Below are 19618 nucleotides of genomic sequence, written 5' to 3' on the forward strand. Positions count from 1 at the left end.
CCGCAGACGCAGCCGCCCAGCCAAATAGACATATCTTTGCTGGCCTGCTTGATTGCCCTCTGTGTGTGTGTGTGTGTGTGTGTGTGTGTGTCCGTTTTCTGTTGCTTTTCTTTGTGTGTCGACTGTACTTCCGGTCAGTGCATTGCCTGTGTGAATGTGTGTGTGTGTTTTGGGCAGTACGATCAAGTTTCAAACAAAATGGCGCACACTAAATTAGTTCCAAACAGTTCCTCGAAATGCCTCCAGTTTAGAAATAGTCTTAGCGAGGCTACCTATAGCAATATATATATACTTATAATATTAAGTATTTTTAAGTTTAAGCTCGGATGATAACTTGATAATGAGGCTTAGGCGTAAACAACTTGGTTAATTAGTAATAGTTGTTGTTTTTAATAGTACCAATTAGGGAAAACTTACAATAAAACTTCTTTAAACCAGCTCGATGTGAAAGCGCTGGTTCAAAAGAAAGCTCTCACAGATCTGCCAAATGTCTTTACGTACGTATTCACTTGTGCGTGCATTGACACAATCTAAGGAACATACATTTAAGGTATAAAGCTAACTAACTAAAGGTAACTAACTCAGGCAAACTAAAGTTTACTAACTAAATCGCTTATCGTGCAATCGCAACGGTTCAGTGGAATTTATGCAATGTTAAATAAATTAATGTGTCGATTTTATATTGTTTGATATGTATATTCGATCCATATATATATATATATATATATTTAAATATCTAAATATGAAAATCATCTATTTTTAATATACATATTAAATCCATAATATATATCTATAATAGATAATAAAATAGATAATGTAAATCTCTGAATATTTGATTATGAAGTAATGCCAAATAAATCTTATGCAGATATATAGTTCTCGTGAGGAATATTGAAGTTAATAATTAAGTTGTAGCCAAGTGAAGTTTAATATTAAGATAAGACAACTTTCGCTTTTTATTTAATTTCTAACACAATTTTCTTTGTGATTCATATATTGTTCTCTTAGAGCGCTGTTGCGCTGAGTTAGAAGAAAATTGTTTAAACATGTTGCCAAATCGGGGGACATCATTAATCAAGGTTCGAATGCAGTTGCAGCAACCGCTGCCTGGCTCCCCTGCCGCCCCGGCCGCACCTTCTCACCTACCAAACAGCCACAGAACTAGGCAATGAGAAGGACACACACACGTACCATAAACGGGGGTTAGTTAGCTGGTGCTGGGCGGGTGGGTGGCGGGTCGGGGCTAGTTGCTGGCCGCTGGTCGTTTGGTGTTGTGGGCCAGGCCATTGTTGCAGCCACCATCAATAATAACGCAATGTGGCAGCCAACTGTCAGAATTAGTTGCAAGCATTTATTTATGACTCTTTGTTGCAAAGTGAAACTGGAGTTGCAGCTCGCGACTGCCGCATTGTTTTCTCTCGCTCTTTCTCTCTTTCTCTCTGTCTCTCTGTCCCTCTTTCTTTTGTTTTTGGGCGCCGCAGTATTGCTCACCTGTCACTGATTTATGGCACACTAATCGGCCAGCAATAATTGGCCAAAGGCAACGTTTAACTAGCATCACATATCAGGTCAACGGAGCTCGCAGGGTTTTGGGTATGCATTTTACCAGCCACCCACAAGCTGACTGGCAAATTGCCCAACCTCATGTCAGAGACTAGTTCGCATTTTGTTAGCAAACCAGGCACACCATTCACAACATTCGCAACATTCATAGCATTCACTCAACTCACATTCAACGAGCTTTAGAGTGCGTGGCATGTGGAGCTCGGCAAGTGCAGAGCTTATTAGCATATTACCTGGTGATTAGATGCATGCAACTCATTTTAATTGTGCCTGCTCTTCGTCTCAGCAACAACTTTCGCACTTTCCCAAGCCACAAACACAAGCAACAACAGCAGCAGCAACAACATTGGCCAATGAAATCTTAGCCTCTGTGCAGAGTCTATCCAAAGCCTTTCTCAATGATTTTTTTGTGCTGCTCAAAATTTTCCAATACTCTACTTTTAAGCATTACGGGTTAGCCAAGCCCATTAACATTCACTACTCGCTGAAATATCACATGTTTTTTTTTATACTCTAACGAATCTATTTTTATACGCTGAATTGTTTAGAAAGGGTTTAATCGTTTTGGTCGAAGTAGGCAGAAGGAAGACTCTCTGACTCCATAAAGTTTTTGCTTAAATAAAATTGTTTACACCTATTTATAGATGAACCTTGAGCCTTAGAAACAACCTTGAAATACACATTATAAATAAATATTTTCTGAATATTATTCGTAAATTTACGGCTTATTTATTCCACAAGCTCTCATTAAGATTTTCTTATATCTAAGCGCGAATTGGCGCTCAATTAAAGCAGCTTTTATTACTCTATTGTTGATGGATATGTGCATTTGTTGGTACAAAGCTTAAAAAGAGAGTCTCTCAGCACATTTTGTGTTTCTTATTATTATAGTATTGTAGCTGATATTTCAAATCCGATTAGCTAGAGACTGCAGATCTTCTAGAGAATTATGTGCACGCTGTCGCCTTGCACTTGCACGTAAAGTTGCAATGAAAGTGAACTTATTTACGCTTTGGTCATTCATGGAAAAGTTTTAAATTCGTTTTGCGAGTTGCCAAAGTGTTGCAGCCACAGGTGGCAGACACACACACATACACACAGACATACATATATATCTATTAGTATCTTTATTTATATATATATAGAGAGAGAGAGAGAGAGAGAGAGAGAGAAATATATAGTATAAGCATTTCCGTCAAATTTCACATTGGTGGGCTCTGTGACGCCGTCGGCGCCTTACAAAACACTTGAGAGCGGCAAACATGCAACACAATTTGCATTTTCACTTACCCCGCTGCAGTAGCCGTCCCTCCTTCGTCGCCTGCCCACCCACAAGCAATCGCCCTACCGTGCAAAACGCGCATGTTGCAAATGATGAAGAGGCAGCAGCAGCAGACGCAGTAGCCGAACATGTATGCTGCAAGATGTGGCAGTGCCCGGGGTGCGGGGCGAGGTTCGGGTGTTGCCTCCTACATATAACTAAGCACCACTCCAACACCGCTCCTCACCTGGCTTTGCTCTGAGTAGCTTCCATTTTAATTGGCGCTTAATGTAAGCCAAATGAAATGCAGAAGCTGAAAAGAGTTCTTCAGAGGTTGTTGTTGCTGTTGTTGTTGTTGTTGTTGTTGTTGCTGCTGCCGTTTATTTGCGCTCCGTTTGTTGTTTACCTGTTCGCTTAAAAATCCATTTTCATTTTGACACATTTGCATTTTCGTTACAAATTTCGCGAGAAATTGCGGCCGCGGCCGTTTCTCGATTGTAATGCGAAATGCGAAAAATACAAGCTGAACAAATTTACCAACGGAGCATTAGGCGGCAGTGCACGACTAGCAGCTACCCTCGTTTTGCCTTACAAGCCCAGCCAATGAGATACATTTCTCTTGACGAATTAAAAAAAAAAACAAACATAAGTATATCTATAGCTATTTGCCCCAATCCCAGTTTGGCCATAAAGATAGACACTTAGACAATTATATCTATGTCTCTGTATGCTTGTTATGCATTAATATATACATACAATACATACATACATATATACATATGTTTATACACTCATATATTCATATTTATATGCATACATACATACACATATAAATTACTTAGAGATACACACACTCGTATCTGCATATATATATTTATATATATATACACTCCCACCCAAAGAGCTCACGTACAACCGCAATGTTCTGATATTGGCCCAGCAGTTGGTAGCCCGATTTTCTGATACATACACACAAGGATACACACAAGAACAGAAAACGTCAAGGCCGGGCTATTAGCAAAGATTTTTTTTATTAAATAAAACTTTTACTCAGGGCAAAAAGTAAACACTATAAGTCTTACTTGAATTCATGAGAATTGCATAGTAGGGCACTATTTAAATAAGCTATTTTTTATTATAAATTTGCTGCGAGGGGGAAGTAACCCATAAAAGAATACGCATTTATACACACACACACGTATGTATATACTTATATATTTAAGAAAGTAGATTTAACTTCGTATCTGAGTACATACAAGTGAGTATTAAGTTAATTAAAAGCTTTCCCTACTGTTGAAAGCCCCCATTTGCAGCCATTAAGGCTTACTTGAATTCATGAGAATCGCATAGTAGGGCAATATTAAAATACGCTTTTTCATTGTTAATTTGCTGTCAAGGGGATGTGGGGGAATTTATACACATTTACGCACTTAAACAAAGTTGACTCAAAGTAAACCTTTCTTTAGCCGAATTTTACTTAATTTTAATTCTGTAGTTAATAATTAATTTTTTAGTTAATATTCTTATAAAGTTATTCGCAAATGTGGTTTAAGCGGATCAGTGGAAAAACAAAAGCTTGGAATCGAGTGTTTGTCATCCCATTTTTCTCACCTGGGCTCGATTGTCAATCACATTGAAGCTAATCGGGTTCTGGTTTGCCATTCACAGATCAAATTCAATATAAGACATAAAGCTATTTGAGTGCTCCTTAATTTCATTATCGAAGCTAATCGAATTTTCATGTTTGATGCACGGCTTGTTCGCCAAATTGATTGCATTGCGAATTTATAGATACTTTGTGAATCACGTGGAAAGGGGGGGGGGGGGGGTGGTGGTGGTGGTGGAGGTTAGGGTCGGCGATGGCTCGAATTGGGTCTAACACGTAGTCAGACGCTGTGTAGCATGTTCTAAGTCGCGTGTGCGGTTTATTTGGATCATCTGAAGGAAAAGGCATCTTTCACAGTCAGCTAACTATCAATTGTATTTGGACATATGGCGACTAGCTTCTATGCCGAATGCTGGGGCAGACGCACAGCTTGACAGCCACAGCAGCAGGACAGCAGACAAATAAACCGCAATGATAAGCAAAATGCGAGGGCGAAAGACACATGCAGGGCATGCAGCTTGGCGAGAGAGAGAAAGAGAAAGAGAGAGAGAAAGAGAGAGGGGCAGAGAGCGGGAGACACACACATAGAGGCAGGCTGGCAGGACTGGCAGGCACTTGTGCATTGAGCCTTTGGGGGATTCTTGCGCCATGTACGCACCACGCACACAGCCAAAGCTCACGAGCGTTCAACGGGGCGCGGACTGCGGGCTGCGGGTGGCGCGTCCTGCTGGCAAGGAAAGCCAGGCAGCCTGGCAGCCAGGCAGTAGAGGAATCGACATAAAATGACTAAAAATACGAAACAAAAAAAGAAGAACGTTGTGGCAGGTTCAACGAACTCAATTCGAGCTTTTTTTGGCATGCAACAAAAAGGTAAATAAATTCTATATGTGCGTGTGTGTGTGCGTGTGTGTGTGCGTTTGTGTGTGAGTGTACTTACGCAGTGTCATTGAGACGCATAAGCTCGTCAACAGAACGTAGACAAATTTGAAGGCCTCACATAATTTCATATTTCAATAGAACATTTGTGGACTAAAATATGATACCCCCCACAGACATAACTAAAAATAATCCTTTGAGCATTTTTTGCTTAACAACTTATTCAGTTTTTTTTTTCATCTGTATTTCAAAACATTTTTGCAGAGGCATTTTATGTAGCTATAAGGTTCTATACCAAACAAATAGTGTGCCAAGACTTTTATTTTTGCCTTAACTTTTACGGTTCAAGTACAGTAGTTACCATTTCTTTTAACGCAAGTGTGGAAAGTTGATGGAATTCTTTTGTGCTTACCTATCGATTAACTTACTTAACTTAATCTCGAAAATATTTGTGTACATTAATTGAAAACACATTTTGAACTTATTGAAGAAATGCACGCACCTGGCTTGAAAATTGAGGACTAGAACTTTTATCCTCTTTTCTCCTAACGCTCTTTCACACAATTTGCCTTTCTTGTCTTTTCATAAACTTTTTTGATTCAGATCTGCTTTTTACTACATTTCTTTCCTTTAATGTGTGTGTATATAGAAAAAACTGCCCAAGTTAAACTATGGTAGTGACATCATCAGGCATTTATATGATTATTTCGGTAAGTACAAACTTATCTCTATCTTATCTAGTCATGACTGACTGACTGGCTGACTGACTGATTGCTGATCAACGCACAACCCAAAGCGTAAGAGCTAGGAAGCTGAACTGTAGTTAACTTATGTTATGAAGGTGCACGTTAAAACGGGGTTTCGGGAAATTCGACCCGAAAGTATGGAAAAATCGCAAAAAACGTATGAAACTTTTTTGTTTACCATCCGATCAGTTTCAAAATCATTTCCAAAGCTCTTTGAGAACATTGATTTTATAACATTACGTGCCACGGGAAAGGCCGGGCTATATGCACTAGAAAAGTCTAGACATTTACCTAATCTTATAGATTTAGAAATAAAATCGGTAATTAAGACTCTCAGCATAAAAATAGGGCGATCCTTTCATACACACATATACAAATATATATACTTATATATATATATTCCTAATCAATCAATATATGGATTCAATAGATTACGAAGACTATATTTGTAAATCCCTAAATCAAGGCAAATATCTAGAGCTTTCATATGAAAGATTAATTCCACATTCATTCATAAAAAATGTATCACAATAATATATAAGCTTAAATTGGGACAGTATGAATAATAGTTGAAAAAGAATATCGGAAAATTCACATTAGGTTAAGCAGCCAAAGTTACGACACCAGAAATACTAATAAATAAATCGGAAAAAAGCAAAAAATGGTGGAAAAAAGCCAGCAGTCGATTATAAGAAAAGTCAACATAAGGACGTAAAGTTCCTACAGGTACTTTGACATAACCGTGGCTGGGAAGTCTGACCTGTGTCGAGGCCAGACGTGAACTGCAGGAAGCAACAACAATGACAACAACAACAACAGCAACAACAACAACAACAACAACAACAATAACAACATCAACAAGAAGAAGCAGACAGCAACAGTAACAAATAAGGCAGTCCCCACCCTTTGCCACCCTGCGCCCGCTCCAAATGCGTTTTGGCGCAGACAAAAATTATCGATCCAGCCGAAAAAAAACCCACGCACACACATACTTATACATAATTGTCAGTGTGTGTGTGTGTGTATTATTTAAGCAGCCCAAAGTAAAACACTTGAGCCGCTGCCACCCAAAGAAAGAAAAAAAGTAAAAAGCAAAGGCAAGAACAACTCAAACATAAAAGTGGAGGACGCAACTTTACGCTGGGCTTCTACGTCAAGGGAGCGGGGTGTGTGTGTGTGTGGCGGGTGGAGTGGTAGGTAAGAAGGGAAGGGTGGTGGGTGGGGGGGGGCTGGCAACAACGTCTGCATGGGGTGGCCCAACGAAATGCGCCGTGATTGTTGTTGTTGCCTTGGCAGAAAGTCAACGCTTGTGCAATTTATAAAATAATCATGACCTAACACAATAAGCTGTAAATAACTGGCCATGTTCTTGTGCATATTGTATTCCCATGGCCCACCTGCTCTGCCCACAGGCTCCCCTCTCTCTCTCTAACAGCACACAACTGCCTGCTTATATGCACGTGTGTGTGTGTAGAATCTGCAATACATTTGGTTATGTGTGCTATGAATATCACACTCTTGCTCCCGCTTACTCTCTCTTGCTCTCTATCACACACTTTGACTGATAATGCTCTCTTGGCAGCGCTCGTCATCGTAAGCAGTCGTGGCCGAGTGGTTAAGGCGTCTGACTCGAAATCAGATTCCCTCTGGGAGCGTAGGTTCGAATCCTACCGGCTGCGGCAATAAGTAAATCTATTTTTAGTATATTAATAATTCGAAATAATAATTTCTGACATTTGCTGTGCTTTTAACTGTTTTGTGTTATGCTACAAAACATACCTTCGATATTATTATATATTATTTGTATACAAAAACTTACTCTAGCTGATATTTTTAATTTTATTTAGTTCTCAGTTCTTATCTTCTTTCAGTAGTCTACTTTGCTGTGCCTTTTGCATTATGACTATATTTTGAAACTCCATAAATCCGTATGTTGCGAATTTGTAGATAATCCATCTGTCTTATCTATCATAAGACAATCAATAAGATTTAAATATCAACTTCGAAATGCAAAAGAGATTCAGAGATCAAATTTTTTAGATAGATACAATTCGTTCGCTTTTTGAATTGTTTGCTTTCCGATCGCAGCAACTGCGTAAATGGGAAAGGTAAGGCTAATTTGCAAATAGATTAAACCTCATGTTAAATGTAATGCAATGAGCTTGAGCAAGTGTTTGGTAAACTTGTTTAATGCGGCTTCGAATGTTTTTGCTTTAGATAGTGCGTTCTTGCTGGCTTAAAGTTTGGCTACGAAATTTATAATGCAAATCGTTTATTTATTCTTTTCTCTCACTCACACTCTTTCTCTCTCTCTCTCTCTATCTCTATATATCCCTTGCTCTCTTTTTCTCCCTCTCTCTCTCTCTCTCTCCCTCTCTTGCACTCTTTTTCTCTGCTTAAATTTGAGTGCTGCATGTTTGAGTGTACTTACAAATATATATTTATGGTAACCGCGTGTCACATAATCAAACTTGGCAATCGTGGCGGCGGCATCAAGCGCACTTGGACTTGGACTTGGACATCGACAACGAGCCACAGACCAGAGATCCCAAGAGTCCACAGACCAAAAAGAATAACAGACAAAAAAAAAAAAAAAAACGTTAAGAAAAAACGAAGAAGAAACAACTTCAAGACGTCGACCACCAACGACATGCAAATGTAACTGTGACTGTAGATTCGAGTGTGTGAGTGTGTGTGTGTGTGTGTGTGTGTGTGTGTGTCGCTTGGCTGATCATTGTTAAGATCAACGACGCTAGCCATGAATGGGAAACTGAAGCTGAAGTCCGAAAGGCGGCGCGGCGCATGAATAAAGCAGTCAGTTAGTCAGTTGGTTATACATTTTCTGCTCGTACTCCTGTTGCCAGCTAAACAATAACAACAGCAACAACAACAACAACAACAACAATAGTAACAACAACAGCAATAACAACAATCTACTCGGCTGCACTTAATTTCAGCGCTTAACAGACAATTAAAATCCAATTAATTCTGACGTTTATTATGCTAAGCCGTCTGTGTGTAGACGGTGTGGATGTAAACGTGGCTGTAAACGTCGCTGTAACTGTGGCAGTGGCTGCCACTGCCACAGCCACTGCCACAGCCACTGCCAGTGCCACTGTGGCAGCATTAACTGTGGATGCACTTGTGCCTGTGCTGGTTCCGTAGGACCGTAGGACAACAGGTTCACATAAATTCATGGGGCCTTCAGCTACAGCTACAACTGCAACCACAAGCTAAAGTTGCAGCAGCAACATGTTGCCAGCACTCACACACACACACACACACACATTGCAGTTAATTTGCAGCCTGTGCAGATAGATTTGTTTTAATAGCTGCAACAAGTTATGCGATAGATTTCATTTGTGCCACACTGCAGCGAAGGCAGCGACTGCAGCAACTGATGTTGCAAGCAGATTGCTGCTCAACATGTCAGCGGCAATTGAAGTTCATGTTGCCACAATTAGTCGGCGGGTGGACGGACGCACCTTGGAGCCAAGAACTGCACTTGTGCTGCATGTGGAATGCAAGCCATTGATGTATGCATGCGCTCGGTTGCATGCAACATGTAAAAGGAGCAGCAGCTCCACATCGATTGATTAATGGGAATTATTTAAGAAATACACATAACCAATTAGTTAAATAACTTTTATTAATATATATATAAAACTAATAATAATAATAATATAAATATATGAGAAGTATATAAGTAAACAGCTCTGAAGATAACACGAAAAGATAAGACAGAGAGAAGCTGGAAACAGCAAAGCTTTCTTACAGCCACATAAATTTCTTACCTATATAATAAAATAGTTCATTTCTATTTAATTTTGCACATATTCAAAATAAAACTTATGAATGTCAATAACTGAATTTTCGACCGATCTATTACAGATTAAGAATATAGTTGTTTGACCCGCTTGCATTCTATATATATATACTGCCTACAATAAAAAGGCAGACTTGTCTAAAGTTCCATGACTGTATTCCTAAGATTAAGAGATTGGCTTACCTTAAAGCTGACAGATGGATATGAGGACATAGCTATATGATCAAGAACATATATACTTTGTGGGGTCAGAATAATATTATTCTTTTCTAGCTGTGTGTGGGGGGGGGGGGGGGGGGGTGCCTTCTGCATATCACACTTCGCTGCAATATGCTCCATCAGACCTATCTCCACTTCGGAAAGGCTTTCGCATTACTTTGAAGTGGAGACTATTTCGTGTGTCATCTTATGTCTGCGTCTAGACTGCCCTCTTGTTATGTCCTTTTGCTTTGAGCCAAGGATATCGCCTATTAATGCCGCGAAATGCCTTCATTTCTCCATGATGCTGGTCATTTTTTTTTTACTTTAAGTCATATTGAAACTGGCCTTTAAACTATGATTACAAAATAAAAGCCTGCCCACCAATATTAGCACATGCACACAGAATATGCATTAAATAAGCTATTAGTTAAACAGGCGACAAGCGAGGCAATGTTGCAATGTGAAATGTTGCCAGCAACATGTTGCCAGCGCAACGGGAATGGCGTTCAATGAACTTGCCAATGTAGTTGGGCTGCTTGTGTATACGCTGCGTATACGCAATGGCCACGCATCAGCTGTTCGCAGGACATTTTGATTTACGCCCAAGTGAGTGCGCGCGGGTTCAATGCACTCGTCGCAGTGCAGCCGGACCGACAGGCAGGCAGCTCGTCAGCCGTTGTTAGCCTGCGTCCTGTAGGGATAATCCAGCGGCAGCGGGACACGCACACACGTGCCTCGGCTACGGGCTAAGCAGCGGGCCATTGGCTTTTTTGGGCTTCGTAGGGCTTCGTGCAGCTTTGTTGTTGCCTTTTCGGCTGTCGGCATCGTTTGTTTTCGGGTGTCAATGTCCTGCGTGCGGCTGTTGCTGTTGTTGTTGGTGCTGCTGCTGCTGCTATCCTGCTGCAGGCAGCAAATTTCAATTCGCGTTGCGTTGCGTTACGCTGCTGCTCGTCGACGTCGTCACATTTTATTAGCCTGTTTGCTGCAGGACATTGAACGTCTGTGCCGGCAGCAGGCCTGCTCCTTGCCTGCGTCCTTTGTGTCGCAATAAATAACATGCACACACACACACGCTGCTTGCAATTTTCGGGTTAGGTGTAGGTGCATTGAACTGCGCTCCTTTCGGCTTTCGGGCTTTCGGGCTTTGGCTCAAACAATGGGCATATCCTTGACGCTGCCACCGACGCCTGGCACCGTTATGTTTCGTTGTGGGCCGCCTTAGCGGATTAAGCCGCGTGTCATTGCCGCTTGGCCAAGGGTGAGCGGCTCAGGAACCGCTGGGCAGCTGCTGGTCGCTAGTCGCTAGTCGCTAGTCGCTGCCTTACCCTCTAACGGGAACACTTAACCCTAAGCACCATTTCTCGCTGTGGGGGCGGCCCTAATGATGATGAAGCGACGGCAGCAACGGCCCAATATGCAGCAACAATGGGCAACAACAACAACAACAACAACAACAACACCAAAACGGGCGTAACAAACAACTGCCATCATTGTCAGAGCTGTTGTTATTGCTTTTGCTGCGCGCCGTCTCCTTGATGCGTCCTTCAGGAGCTCTCTGGCGCATGACTTTTCGCTGCCACACACCAAACTTGCAACTTGTCGCAAAACTTTGCCACACTTTTTTACACATTTTTTTTGCTTCGCTTGCTTCATTTTTTTTTTTTTTTTGTTCTTCTTCTGTTGCAGTTGCAGTTGTCGTTGCTGCCAGGCGTTGCACGTCAGAGTTTGTCTATGACCTCGCTGAGGGTAGCCCAACTTAGTCTTCAGGCTTGTCTCACAGCAGCAGAGAACATTTTTGAAATGTATTGTTTGCCAAAGCTGCAAACTGGGTTTTAGGCCAGCCGCCGTTTATTTATTTATTAACTTGCAATTTAAAAATATTTGACAAAACTTTTAAGCTCTTGCGTTGCGTATATTCACTTAGTATATAAATGAAGCTGTGGAAATATTAGTAAATAATTCATTTACTTTATGTTAAATCTATTAAATCTATTTTAAATTCAAGGAAATCTTAAGAATTAAAGTGCGAGACCAGAAAGAAAGCCAGCATTTGTCTGAACCAGCAATGGCTTGAGCCGGCTCTAGTATAAAGCAGCATTCGTGTGAACCACCATTGGATTGAACCAGGTATGCTCTATTTTTATGAAAAATGGGCTTAAAATCCATTTGAAAGCGGAACTCTGCCTAACCCATATTTACATGTCTGTAACCCTTTTTGACATCAAGCCAATCTTTCTTAAAAAAATTTGGAACCTCTTCTGGCTTAGCTGTCAGATAATTTAAAAAGCAGGAATTCTAATGTGGTCTTTTAAGCTCTTGAGTACTAGTTTAGACTCTTTTCGGATCATATTAGACCAATCGTGAAGTCGGAATAATAGATACACAGATTAAGAAATATATATAGATATCTATAAAGAGATACCTTAAGAGATTTTTCCTAGATACAAACTAAGATATACCCATAGCTAATAGCATATTAGTGTTTCGGTCTGAGAAAGTTATTTTCTTGGTTTTTTTCTATTTGGGATGCCCTTTCGGGTAAGGCTGGGAATTGTTGTTTGGATATAAAATGCCTTTGGGGCATTTAGATAAAAAATGCATGTAGCCAAAGGTACATATAGAACGCATAAACTAAAGCAGCTAAACAGAGAGCAGGGGTCCGAAATAGAGGCAGAGGCAGAGGCAGAAAGAGAAAGAGAGAGAGTCAAAGAGAGAGACAGAGCGAGAGAGAGAGAGAGAGAGAGAAAGAGAGACGGAGTGAGATAAGGACAGAGACAGAGACGAAGTTAGATATAGAGAAAGCGCAAGTTGCACTTGAGAGCACACAGAAAATCACAAGACGCACATAAAATGTAAGACAAGAGCTGTAATAGAATTTGCAAGTGATGCCAAAGAAAAGTTCGCATTTTTGCTCTAAAAATTATCAACTAATTCTGTATTATTATACATTTATAGAATTATGTCTGAAATCTTATGTTTTTGTGGAACCTTTAAATGATTTTTGTTAGAAGCTTCAAAGTCTAAAGAACTGATCGGGTTAGTTGATTATAAAGTCTTAATTAGATGCTGAGTTATGCTAGAGTATGTTATTATCGATGGCCGATAAAAGGCCCTCTACCAGCAAATCAGCTGCAGCTGCCGTAGACTGCATTCAATTGCAAGGATTATTAAATTAAAACTTCTTAAGTAAGCCACATGAAAAGGTGTTCTAGAGAACTGGTCGAATGGGTCGATTATTGAGCTTTAAACAGATCCTGAAATATGCTAGAGTGTGTTATTATTGATAGTGTTCCTTATCGATAGACGGCAACTCTACCAGTAAATCAGGTGCAGTTGCATACCGTAGACAGCATTCAAGACTAATTGTAAGAATTTTGAAGTAAAAAAGTCTTAAGTTTGCCACATGAAAAGGTTGCCTTATCTTGCCGTTGCCTGGATATGTAGTCGAGCAGAAAGAGAAAAACGTTTGCCAATTATGCTAACTCCTTCGTTTTTTTCTGCTGCTATTGAGCTCGAGCCCTTTTACCGGAACAAGTTGGATCCCTCTATTTAGCAGGAACTGGTAGCTCGGTTCAACAGTTAACATCAGCAAGAATGTCGCTGCCCGGCTAATCTGTAAGGGTTTTTACGCTTTTTGCAAGAAAAGTAGCAGCTGCCAGGCGATTGAAGTGGGGGATGCGGGAAAATGGTTAACTTGGCAGCTAAACGCTTGAAACATCCTATTCATCAGCTGAAAGGCACTGCTATGCATGGGAAAGCAGCGCAAATATAATAAAATAATAAAGCGGCTTGCCGACGATGTTAATGCCGTTGAAAGATACATCTGTATCACGCAGATAGCCGGCGCCAAATGTGAAATTATGCTTTAAGAACGAGCACGTACGTACACTGAGAGAAAACAGGGTGACTACTGTGACTAGCAAATGATTTTAAGAAGCGACTCGAAAGGAGATAGTAAAATAGGATTCGATTTATTCTGTTTGTTTCTTAAGAGAGCTTTAAAAGCGCATTAAAACTTATTCGAGATGTGCGTGATAAAGTGAATTCGGATTTGCTTTTCATTATATAACATGGTGCTAATACTTAGCACATAAAATTGTTCACATTTTTGTTTCTACACAGTTTAAAGAGCTTTCAAAGCTCATTGAGCTTATGACTGCAACAGCACTTACTTATTTGCATGCGTTTCCCCATGCAATATTTAAACTTAATATGCATTTTATAAAATATAGAGTCGAGCTAATTTGCAATATATTATTTCGAGAGCTTTGAAAGCACATGAAAGCTCTTTCAGGGTGCGAGTTAAACTAAACGGTTACTTTGCAATTTATAAAGAAAATCAATATTTAAGCTTGATTGGATTATGAAAGCAAATTTAATTGGGAATGTTGATAAATGCCTATGCAGCCAATTTAAAATGTTATATTGAAGGATTTTGTTGTATTTTTTTTTATTTAAGCTTTATTAACTTAGCTCATACAGCTTTTACCGCACTGCAAAAATACTCTTAAGTTTGAATTGCTTTGAAAGCACAAAATGTTCTAAGGGAGTTTTATTAGGTATGTGCTATAAATATTATTAAGCAAAAGTTCTAGTACAAAAAACAAGCCTCTTATTTCTACTTTCCGTTTAAGACAAATCAAAATTCTCTAGAACTTTTAAGAATTGGACATCTCAATGCGTTTTTCTAGCTGTACATTCTTGAGTATTAAGCAGATATTTATGCTTTGAGCTTTTTATGCAGTTGTTGTCTTGGAGTTTCTTCATGTATGTGTGTTCTTTTTGTGGACTCGGTTGACTCGCAAAGATGTCGTCACATTGGCATTGTCAACGCTTTGGGAGACGCTCATAATCCGTTATTAATTGCCCGGCGACATGTTAGGGTGGAGCGCAGGCAACTCCAGAGACACACACACACAAACACACATATAGCCTGTATGTATCTATAAGATACGCCTTGTATATATGGATTGCAAGCACATATCTATCTATATATATATATATATATATATATATATATATATATATCAAGCTGTGCGTGTGAGTAAAATGCACATTTGTCTGTTTGCCTGGATGCGCTTCATTCAGCAGCTAAACTTTTGCCACTCTGTCAAAGTATCTGTATCTTGTGCATTTGTATCTGCAACCTGCAACTGGATGTGTGTGTGTGTAGGTTTTGCGCACTGTGCCCTGCACTTGTATAATTTATTTACTGAAGACACGCAAAATTATTTTATGCAAATGATTTTTTGCCCGCCAAGTATTCTTTTAAACATTTGCGTTGACTCAGCACACCCTTCCTCCCTCCTTCTCCCTCTCTATCCGTGTGGGCGTGTCCGTTTTGCGGGCGTTTAACTTTTCACTCAGCTTTATGAAGTGGTCATGCAAACTATGCACACACTCAACGCACACACACATGCATCGGTTTCATACATGTGTATTTGTAGTGTGCTTGTGCTTGGGGTGTGAAAATGGCGTTTTGCTTCTGGCACCGCCATAGCTGTAATATGTGAGAGTAGCACGCCTAGGACTAGGAATAGAGCCCGTTTTATAGGTGCATTTTGTATGCCATGTTCTGTGCACATTTAACTGTGGCAGCGCGCCAGCCCTGGCTGTGTCATATTCATATGCCTCGGTGGGAGGGTGGCAGAGCTTGTTGCCATTAAGTTGTCAATATTTAAGATTCCATGTTAACTTAACCATCCAATACCATCAGTTGCTTTGAGTGCTTCCATAAGGAAGTATGTTGCAGCAGAAAGAGTTGCAACTTTCCATCGCTAACTGTCTTAGTCTCAGTTATTGTTTATTGAAATAGACAGGTAGTAGTATATATCTTTTAATTTTTGCTCACAATCTGATGGACATTGGGATGCATAGATAGTTCTTATGGCTTTACAAAACGGCATGCCTATATCTGGATATATTTGTTTAATACTCAATTCATAAAAATTTCTTTTTGAGAGTCCCATGAAAATCAAAAATAGTTTTCAAAACTTCAACTTTAATCGAACTGATTACTTTCTATATTTCTTTTTGGAAGCGCACTTGTTCCTTTCTATATAGCATTTCTTGAGTTTACCATTTTTCAATCTCTATGTTAAATATTTTATTTCCTTTTAAGGCAGTTTTCTTTTTAATTTCAATGCAAAATATGTTTATCTTTTTAGTAACTTTCCTTCTTTGATTTCAAAGCAAAATATCATATATCTGCTGCTCTTATTTTTTTACAATTATTTTGTAAGTTGAGTAACTTTACCTAATTACAATCCAAATTATTTCAATTCAATATTTTTGTTACACATTATATCATTAGCCTATAGTGTATCATATGAGGGCGAGCTTGGTACATTAATAGCTGCCTGTCCTCCTTCCATCCACCCACTAATTTTCTTCTTCTTTTTTCTACTGCTGCTGTTAGCCAACTTGTTGTCCACATTTGTCAAGGCGATTTGGCAATGTGTTGCGTCTCAAATGGAGCCAATTTCCAGGTATCTCGAGAGCTGCGCTCAGTTCATTGCCCAAATAAAATATAAAAATCGAGGGAACTGTTGTAAACCTGAGCAGCGTTCGAAATTTCAACACATTTTTCCACTCGCGCCCCCCTTGCTTGGCACCAACGAAACCATGGGCGAAAATTTATTGCGGGGCCAAAGTGAAAATTGCAAAATGATTTCAACAAAAGCAGCAGCAACAAAAAAGCGCAGAAAAAACTGCAACTTAAATAAAACATAAAACACAAAAAAGAAAGAAGAAAAAAACAAAAAAACAATTCGAGGAGATGACACCAAGCGGCAAACAGGTCAGAAAGCTCCAAAGCTTCGGTTCGTGTGAATTTCGGTGTGTGTCGCTATCTCGAGGTGATTGTATCTGGTATCTATTAGATACAGATACACGCCGCTCGCATAAATTTATTTATTTCTATTTATCTTATATGTGTATACGCCATAATTTCGGCTGCTGGCTTTGGGCACATAATTTAACATTCGATTTCCTCAATTAGCGACAGGAGCCACGCACAGCTGTTGGCCAAAGTGTGTGTATCTTAAGCAAATGCCGGTGTGTGTATCTACGAGATGCGCAAGTCAATTAATCAGCACAGGCGGAGGCGAAGCGCTTTTAAAGATCAAATTGGGTCAAAGTCTTCTCTCCATCGCTCTCTCTCTCTCTCTCTCTCTCTCTCTCTCTCTCTCTCTGTCTCTATCTCTGTCAGCGCGGTCGTTAGCCGAGGCCGTTTTAAGCTTGCCTTTTGCTATTTCTACTGCTTGTTCTTCTTCTTTTTTCTTTTCGCGAAAAAGAACCGTAAAACTAGCAGGCCAACACAGCCCAGCAATCCAAGAGATTCGCCAGCCGAGATACCTCGCGCTATCTAACAATGCCCATTTCGCGGTTTTTTTTTTTTTTTGCAAATTTTATGCGTTGCTCTGATTTGTGTCGCCGATTTTTGCGCAAGTTGTCGCCGTCGTCTTCGACTGGCTTTGTCTATCAGTCACTTTGCATCTCGGCGGCGTTTGGCGCTTCAGTTTTCAGTTTGCCGGCTTTGGGGTCAATGCGCCAATTGTAGCATCTGTGTCCAAATGTATCTCACAGATACAGATTATTATATAAATTTCGCTCGAAGTGCCCCAACTGGCCCGCGGCGCACGCTGGCCCCATGATTAATCTAATGGCCAGTCAAATGAAAGTCCATCCATTGCCTCGCCGGCGGTTCACAGCGCCACGGGTGGGCGCCCGGCCCCCAGCCCTCGGCCCCAACTTAAGCGCGTTTAAAATTCAATCAATTTAAGGTTAATTACGAATTTTTCGCAAATTTTCAACTCTTTATTAGACCTTCTTTTTATTTCTTTATTTTTTACGTTGTCTTTTGGGTGTTGGTATTATCTTGGGCTCGAAGCGTTTAAAAGCTGGAACTACAAATAAGTACGGTTGGTTAATTGGATGTTCAGCAAAAGCTTTACCATCCAAGCCTCAGAAATAAACTATTCTTCAAATAAAGTAAAATTAATAATTGCAGTGCAGGGAATGCATTCAAAAATTAAATATGTATTTTGAATTTTTCTTGTTTATGTGGTATATTTATTTTATTGTTAGCATTTGATTCATAGCATATGAATATATGGCTATTAAAATTAATTTAAAATATATATTTTTTATTTCTTAAACAATGCATATATCAATAAAAGTATGGGCACCATAGAATATGCATTTCAAATACATTAGAATACATCAAGATATTAACGCCATTGTATACATTTGCCTTTTGTAGATAAAAACAATGAAGATCGAAATAGCTAAGTTTGATGAAAATATCTTAGAGAACATAATATTTTGTTATACAAAAACCTACTTTTTGACCAATCCTTCATATGGTGACTATATAACATGGCTGTCCAGCCGTTTGCGACATATGTACTGCCTGCAACAGAAAGACAAACCTATCCAAAAGTTTCAAGACCAAAGTTTCAAGCCTAGAGTCTAGTTTTCATATAAGCAGACAGCCGGATAGACGAACAGACGGAGAGACGGATATGAACTCGACTGTTGATGCTGAGTATATATACTTTACGGGATCGGAGACCTCTCCTTATATTACCCACTACAAGGGTATAAAACGAAATTTCATAAATTATATTTAAATATCTAAGAGTAAAATTATTTAACTAAATAATATATCGAAGAGAATAAGCGCAAGTAAGAGCTCTTTCTAAGAATATAAAAATCTAACAGTAAAAGTATGTATCTTTAAAATACAATCATTAGTATAAAGGAAAAAATAGTTTCTTGAGCAATTTTTACTGTTGCAATTAATTATCTGGCGTATATAACGTAAAATCAAAATTACCAAGCTTTTAATAAATATAAAAATAATTTAAATATTTTTTAAATAAAAAAAAATAAATTTTAAAAATAAAACTAAATTAGCCCATTCGCAGTCGGTAGGATTCGAACCTACGCTCCCAGAGGGAATCTGATTTCTAGTCAGACGCCTTAACCGCTCGGCCACGACTGCTCCATGACGGCTAAGCGCATAAAATGTATATGAAAATCAGTACAAGAATGTTTCAAAGTAAGAGTTTATTAAACTTATTGAAACTTGCAATGCATGTTGCCATTTACATATAAATTGCAACTATTCCAAAGGGTTTTCACGTTAATCAAAGAATGAAATATATAAAATAAAATATGTAATTTTCTATACATTATTTATGTCAATTAATAAAGCAATTACATATTTTATTTTATTATATACATATTTTATATATAATTATTATTAATTATTAATTAAATTAATTATATATTTATTAATTATATATTTATGTATACCATATTTGAGGCTTTTTATGAAATTTAAAATAGCTTTAATTCTAATTTTCCTACAATGGAAACGTGCGGCTTCTTCGAACGCATTGTACAGTCTTCTCTTTAAATATTTATAAATAAATAAGATTCGTTTGCTAGCTTTTTATGCTGTTTCTTTGCGCATGGTGAAACGTGAGGCTTCTTTTTTAATTTATTAAATTTTTATTTCACAAACAATTTGT

At 39.0% G+C, this 19618-nt stretch overlaps 2 non-coding genes across 2 annotated transcripts; one reads left to right on the forward strand and one right to left on the reverse strand.

The window, feature by feature from the left end:
• The first annotated feature begins 7649 nt into the window (after window positions 1–7649).
• On the forward strand, window positions 7650–7731 carry TRNAS-CGA (transfer RNA serine (anticodon CGA)). Its single transcript has one exon. It is a non-coding gene; the product is annotated as a tRNA-Ser (tRNA).
• An 11273-nt stretch (window positions 7732–19004) lies between these two features.
• On the reverse strand, window positions 19005–19086 carry TRNAS-AGA (transfer RNA serine (anticodon AGA)). Its single transcript has one exon. It is a non-coding gene; the product is annotated as a tRNA-Ser (tRNA).
• Window positions 19087–19618: the final 532 nt, after the last annotated feature.

This window comes from Drosophila virilis, chromosome X (genome assembly GCF_030788295.1).
Source record: "Drosophila virilis strain 15010-1051.87 chromosome X, Dvir_AGI_RSII-ME, whole genome shotgun sequence".
Classification (NCBI taxonomy): Eukaryota; Metazoa; Arthropoda; class Insecta; order Diptera; family Drosophilidae; genus Drosophila; species Drosophila virilis.